The 6,882-nt window shown below is 42.4% G+C and overlaps 1 long non-coding RNA gene across 6 annotated transcripts; it reads right to left on the bottom strand.

Moving 5' to 3' along the window:
- Positions 1–816: 816 nt before the first annotated feature.
- On the bottom strand, positions 817–4,087 carry LOC123188240 (uncharacterized). 6 transcript variants are annotated; one of them, XR_006494405.1, is made up of 4 exons: positions 3,319–4,087; positions 2,845–3,230; positions 2,587–2,681; positions 817–2,497 (listed from the first exon to the last, which is right to left on the bottom strand). It is a non-coding gene; the product is annotated as an uncharacterized lncRNA (long non-coding RNA). The 6 variants fall into 6 exon arrangements; XR_006494403.1 differs by having other exon boundaries at positions 817–2,681; positions 3,319–3,447; positions 3,529–4,087; XR_006494406.1 differs by having other exon boundaries at positions 817–2,681; positions 3,319–3,447; positions 3,634–4,087.
- Between the last annotated feature and the right edge of the window lie 2,795 nt (positions 4,088–6,882).

The raw sequence follows: 6,882 nt of genomic DNA, 5'->3' as shown, positions 1-6,882 counted from the left end.
CCTTGATCAGCCGACGCCGTGGGTGTCTTCACTCATCCCATGTTTGTTCGGCTCTCCATTCGTGGGGTTAATCCTCGGCCAAGTCCCGTTCGTCTTGTTCCATTGGCTGTTGATGCTCTCCCTGCCCTTCTTCTTCCCTAGTTCTACCACTTGAGACAGCCTGCATGGGGTCGAACAGGTAGCGGGCGTACGGACCCCGGCATCACGTCCGCCGGGACCTAGGTCAACCCCGCTCTCCCTGCCCTTCTTCTTTCCTAACGCCTCCTCTATGTATCCCATCGACGACTCGCTGGAGAGGGGCGGCGCCATTGCAATCTGTGGCTGGTGACGGGAGCGTTGGTGGCGTGGTCGGGATAAGGAAGGGATTCCCGAATCGTTTCTTTATTATTACTTCTACTGGACTGCGGGTTGAATTCCCCACACCACAAGGGGTTTTATATAAAAAGGGCGCGACAAATTCTAAAAGCGTATTATGACGGTGAAACAAATTCTAAAAGCGTATTATGACATGAGAAGAAAGCGTATTGTGACGGTGAACCCATGGAGTCAATCCGTGCTTTATTATTAGGGATGGATTATTATTATTATTATTATTATTATTATTATTATTATTATTATTATTATTATTATTAGGGAGGGATTATTATTATTATTAGGGAGAGATTTTGTCCATACAAATTATAAAGGCGTATTATGACATGAGAAGAAAACATATTGTGACAGTGAACCCACGGAGTCAATCCGTGCTTTATTATTAGGAAGACTAGTAAAAATGCCCGTGCGTTGCACCAGGCAAAAAAAGGCGATACAACGCAATATCATTAAGCACCATTTATTATATCCAATAACAAAAGAGTATGTGTGTTGCACCGCGGGACGTTTGTGCTTCTCTGCAGAGAAAACACCGCAAATTTTTTTCCGAAAAACCTGCTCTGGTAGTTGCAAAAAAATTTGTACATAGTTGCAAAGAATTCAGTACATAGCAAGATAGGTACACGCCTGCTGGAAAGTATCTAAAACTGAAAGAAGAAAAGCAGCGAGGATGTACGCAACATGTTCCCTAAGCAGGGTCTCCACCTTACCACCAGCAAAGAAGAATCCCTGGTCCTCTCAGTCTTTCATGTGTCGTCCGACTCTTTCTTCCCCAAGGTCACACCTGCATCCATTTTCTATCAATTTACAGAAAATGGAACATCCTTTTTATCTAGTACCAATTTACAGAGAACGGAAGTATGCTACTTTCGAACACTGCCTGCAAGAACTCTTCCACAACATAGCCATGATCAGTACACCAATCTAATACTGAAACTTATTCATACATGTGTCAATCTGTGCGACTCAAACAACAATCATGTACATGTATTAGTTCTAATTTCACTTGCTAGGATCAGAGGTAACTAACCAGCAAGAGTTATTACAGTATCTTGAAATGAAGCATTGCTAGCCCCTACAATCAAATTTGTCGACATCCATAGAGCATATATAGTCGATAAATACTCTGATTTTCTCCAGGGATTAAAATTTTTTATCTAATAAATTGTTGATTCATCATGGTCCAGCATAAAAAAGAAGTGGAAGTTATAATCTGTTATCTAATAAAGTGGTTCAGGGTGTCAAACACAATATGAATTTTGAAACAGTTTCATTGCGCAGGAGCAGATGGCCTGCAGTTATGTTTGTGAAATTTACTGGCCAGAGAAAAAAATGTGAAATACCAAATTCTAAATAGCTCGGCATCAGGAGAGGCGGCACCTCATCATATATTGGGTCTTTAACAAAATCAAAGACATAGTAAGAGTATTCCTGAGCTCCTACAGTCATACATACTTGAGCTAGCTGATAGTGACATATTACTACATCTATGTGAACCTTTATTATCCTACTCTGCTTTTCTTGATCCTCTACTTTGCTATAAAGCTCAGATTTGGTAACTTAACCATGAACTTCTAAAACATGCTTTCATTTTCCAAAAAAGAAGTAAATTTCTTTGGCATGATCAAGCCAAATCAACCTCATCCGTCTTGGCCCCTAGCTCAAATGATATAAAGCTGAGGCACCTAACATTTTTCCACTTTGTAATGAGATTACGGTCTGCATAATCCTGGTCCAGGCAAAATTCATACAGCTCCTTAGATATATCCTTCCTTATTCTATAGAAAAGATCATAAATGTAACGGCTTCTTGGATGAGAAATGCGGAAAATTGGCCAGAGTGCTTCACACTTTCCCTGTATGACCAAGGGTAACATCTGAATTCCTCAAATTAGTGTATATTCTGCAGACTTGATTCCCCCCTAAAAACATACATCCACGCCTCTAGACTTCTTTCTTCTCTGAAAAATCTGAAAACATACCAAGATCTGATTATAGAATAAAATTTAATGATCCATTAAACTTGAAATTCGTACGAATATACATGAAAAAAACTGAAATCTCCATTGTTGATTTCTAACAGCACGAAATTTGAGTCACACCTCAAATCTTCAGGCAGAGGTAGTCTGTTGTACGCACAATTATAAATTAGCTAGAACCCTGTCATGCAAACTACCAACCGAAAATTGACTTTGTTTATCAATTGGAGGCTTACTGGATTGTGCAGTGATTCAATATCCACAAAAGATGAGGTTGCTGGGGAGTTCTCCGTGAATCAGAGCCTGCTCCAAAGCCTGTTGTGCAGTGATCCTACGATCGGACAGAAAGGTACATTCTGTAATATGTATTATTAGAGAACTGATAGACTGATCAGTTTTCTCAAATGCAATGAATTTTTCAACCATTACGAACGCGCAGACCTTTGATGATTCAACTCACATTAACCATGTAAAAATTCAGAGCAGTGGGGTACCTTGTTGTCGACCATCAGAGAAACTTCCAGTTATGCCTCACCGGCCACAATGTCCACATGTAGAACCCAATGGGAGCACTCTCTCCGTTCATACTTGGAACACGCTGTGCTTGTGTTGACAGACATCGTAAAAAGAAGCAACAGACAGTGCACTCACAAACCTAGAAACTGACATCGATGACTCGGCAGAACATGTGGCGAAGCCCACGCTCACCGCTTCCCAATGTGTTCGAGGTGGCCCTCCTCCACCACAAGACGGTTGTGTCAGATGGCATTGGAGCGGTACGCTACGACCACAACGGCTGGAGGGGGAAGGTTGCCGTCACCACCGTGGTGGGAGTGACACCTCAATCGGTCACTAACAACAAAATCAAGGTGAAATTGTCCTGAAAAAAGAAAACAAAAGCAAATGAATCCAGTGCCCTGGCTACATTTAGAGAAATAGCTATCAAAATTTAAATGTAGTAGTCATACAGAAGAGCAACCGAACTCGTATTTGCTCCATACTGACTTTTGCTTTGTCTATGTATTGCACACCATCGGCCAATTCCCTTGATGCAGCTGCACCTAAGCATCCGAACAAACACAAATCCTGCAAAAAAACTGAGAATTTATTGATTGAGTATATGAAATTGCACAAAACGCAAGTTGAATCCTAAAAAAGGATAATCATTGAGACAATACATAAGCATGTACTGTATGTGCACCATAGATTCAGGATGAATAACAAGAAGAGATTAGCATGATGGTTGAGGGAGCTATGGGCTTGCTGCTCCAGGCCACGCTCACCCCCGATGAGGAGTTGTGGGAATGCCATCCTCCAACCCCAGCCGCCGGGTGATCTGGAAGTCTCGCACCACACCAGCGGGGTCGCGGCTGTCCGCTAGCAGCACAGCGAGCCCCATGGTGAGGCATACGTTGAGGAAGCTGCAGCTTCGCTTGCGTCTGAGGCGCCTTCACCCACGGCGAACTGGGCGATACCAGCAACTTCGTGACGCCGCGGCCGGCGTCCTATAGGATGATGTAGTTCGGGCGGCATTCATTGGAGGGGGCGTTGGGTTGCGACGGGGGCGGCGAGCGGGCAGAGGTGCGACCGCGGAGGCGAGGATGTCTAGTGGGCTGACGCGCGAACGCGGCGGCGAGCGGGCTGAGGTGCTGCCATGGCGGAGAGGGGGCTGAGGTGTGGCGGCGACGAGGGCTCGGCAAGGGCAAACGCGAGGGTTCGAGTTGAGGAGGCAGATGCGTACGGGTATGTGGGCCTGATTCACTGGGCCAAAGTGCACGGTCGAGCATTGTTTGCATCGTTTGATGCACACGACGTGGTTTCTCGAATTAGTACCACCTTGTGTATATGTTTTAAATTCAAACTAAAAACGTAAATTTACAGAAAAAAACGTATTGTGACGGTGAACCCACGGAGTCAATCCGTACTTTATTATTATAGGGATAGATTAAAAAAAATAGGGAAAGATTTACTTTAGTTAATTCACACATTACTTCAGTGTAGTAAAAATATGAGACCAACCCCTAAACTAGTGTTTTAGTTTAACCCTCTGCCACAAGAAGTTTGAGACTCAAATAATTTAGTTTGATATTTTAGAAAATATAAAAGGCATTTATATAAATGTTTAAGTCACTGTTTTAATCATTTTGGAACACTTCAACCTTTTATAAAAACTTGGTTTCTTCACCAACAAAACTTATGATTTATTTTCCATAGTTTGAACATTTTAGTTTGACATTTGAAAACTTTTATTTTTTACTTTATTTTAAATTTGAATTTGAACTATTTTCGAATCAACGAGAGTCTAACAACAGTAAACATGGTGATGTGGCATCATTAGTCGGAGATTACTGTAGCTTAACTACCGGGCGTTACAAATCTCCTCCACTACAAGAAATATCGTCCCGAGATTTAAGAGGTGGAGTAAGGAGGAAAGTTTTGGTTACGAAATTCTAACGGATCTTCTCGGTCTTGGTTTCTCTTCTCAAAGAGGTTGATCCATAGCATTGATGTCTTCATTCCTATGCCTGAATGCATCATGATGAAGCTGTCGTCCTTCCTTCAGGATCTTCACTGTACTTGCGAAAGGATAAAGGGTGGTTATTCCGGAAGAACGGACCTCTGCAAGGTTGACTACCTGGTAGCTAACATCGAGGGAAGGTGGCGGAAAGTAACTCTCAAACTGAAACTTAAGAAAAATTTGAGAGCAAAGTATGGAGGTACCATGAGAAGTTTAAGCGGGTAGGCAATCGTTCGATACCTGAAAAAGGTGTGAAAGGGGTCCAGAGCAACGAGAATAAGTATTGCATCTGATACCACTATAGATTACTAGGGAGATGACCCATGAATTACATACGAAATCAAGCGTGAGGAATAACTTTGGCAACATGGGTGTACAGGAGAGTCAGGTTTCGATCATGTGGAACTGTGGGTTATGGGCCCACTATGTGGTTAAAAGTAGGAAGGCCGTTGACATCTTACATGGTCATGATAGCAAGACATGTCAGAGGATAGCCTGTCAGTTATGTTGGCAACAACGTTGGTACCAAGGGCGAGGGACGAAGAGAACCATTTTCCTGCTCGTTGAACGAGGCGGACCATTAGGCAAAGTTCTCGTCCATCGGTGGATACCGGAATGTCATCAACAATAGTAACAGGTTCTTACTGACAGAGTTGTACACCGAGGTGCTTACTTAAGCAGGGATTTATCTCTGCTCAGACAAGTTAGATTACAAGAAAGGTGAAACAAAACAATGGAAAAGAAAATGTGATTATTATGGTAACCAGACCAATGGAAAGGAAAGGTGATTATACCCAAGTACTAGAGTATAACTTTCCCAAGGAAAGGCAGACCATGATAGGGCTCCAAGTATTAAACCATTTAGACAAAGGGGCAAGGAATTTAAGAGGTTTACCTATACAACGGTGTTTAGATAACTGATCAAGAACAGTTAGCATTGCGCTCCCAATGTTCTTGTAGATGATCGGAGTACCACAACCATCTTCGGGATAGCATTGACACGGTCATCAGGTAAAGGTCAGACCTTGGGAACACAAAGGATCCGTCGGGAATTTCTAGAACATCTCATGCAATTTGATCAGGGAAAAGATGAGGATGTGGCCGATGGGTTCAGTAGCAATTCATCGACATGTCAAAAGGATGCATTCCCAAAATTAATATGAACAAGTTTGTGTTGGGGGAGAAGATAAGAATGTTGTCGATGCTGACACAAATCATCGAGGGTCAAGGATGGTATTTCTCATCATGAATTCAATTGACATCTCTGAAGAAGCCAAAGTGTTGACGGTGATCACGACAAATTTTGTCGAGAGACTCTATGAAGATGCCGTCGACCAGAAAAGGAAGGATGAAGTGAAAGGCTATGAGAACCATGGATTTGACACAAGCTCAAAGTCAAGCTTGTTGTTCGAGGTGAAATGATAAGATGAGGAAGATCAATGTAAGCTTAGCTCATCGTCAGAAGTTGCTCCGGGCATAAGGACCAGGTAGCACAGTTAAAAGTTGACACGATAAAAGTATAGCCGATCAGGCTAGGAATGATGTGATGGGGTATAAAACTTCCTAGTATCAAGTACTAGGTGTAATGTTGGAAGGTAAATCGGAGTAGAGGTTGGACGGGGGAAATGATTTGCAGAGGATAAGTATTTTAACTTATCCAGTAATGGAATCAAGGAGGAAATATGGTCGGAACCACGACTGCAAAGGATCAATTCATAGATACAAGATGAGCTTGTACCAAAAAAATAATTATTTTTACGAGTAGCTTCCATGGTAAGTTCTACATCGGGTCCATGGGCATTGACACAATGGTTCAAGGTCGACTCCCATTTCTTCAATGCATAACCTTTCATTCACTCGTTGTTTTCGAAGAAATTGTAGCGCAGAAGATTTATCTAGCAAAGTACCAGAAGAGTAAGACTCGTGAGAACTCTCGGGTTCATACGAATTATGGAAGGCATAAGTTCAACCCATTGGGGCATTTTTATGAATCTATACAACCATCAAGCAAGCA

The sequence above is a fragment of the Triticum aestivum genome, chromosome 2A (assembly GCF_018294505.1).
Source record: "Triticum aestivum cultivar Chinese Spring chromosome 2A, IWGSC CS RefSeq v2.1, whole genome shotgun sequence".
NCBI lineage: Eukaryota > Viridiplantae > Streptophyta > Magnoliopsida > Poales > Poaceae > Triticum > Triticum aestivum.
This window is presented reverse-complemented; position numbering and strand designations above follow the sequence as displayed.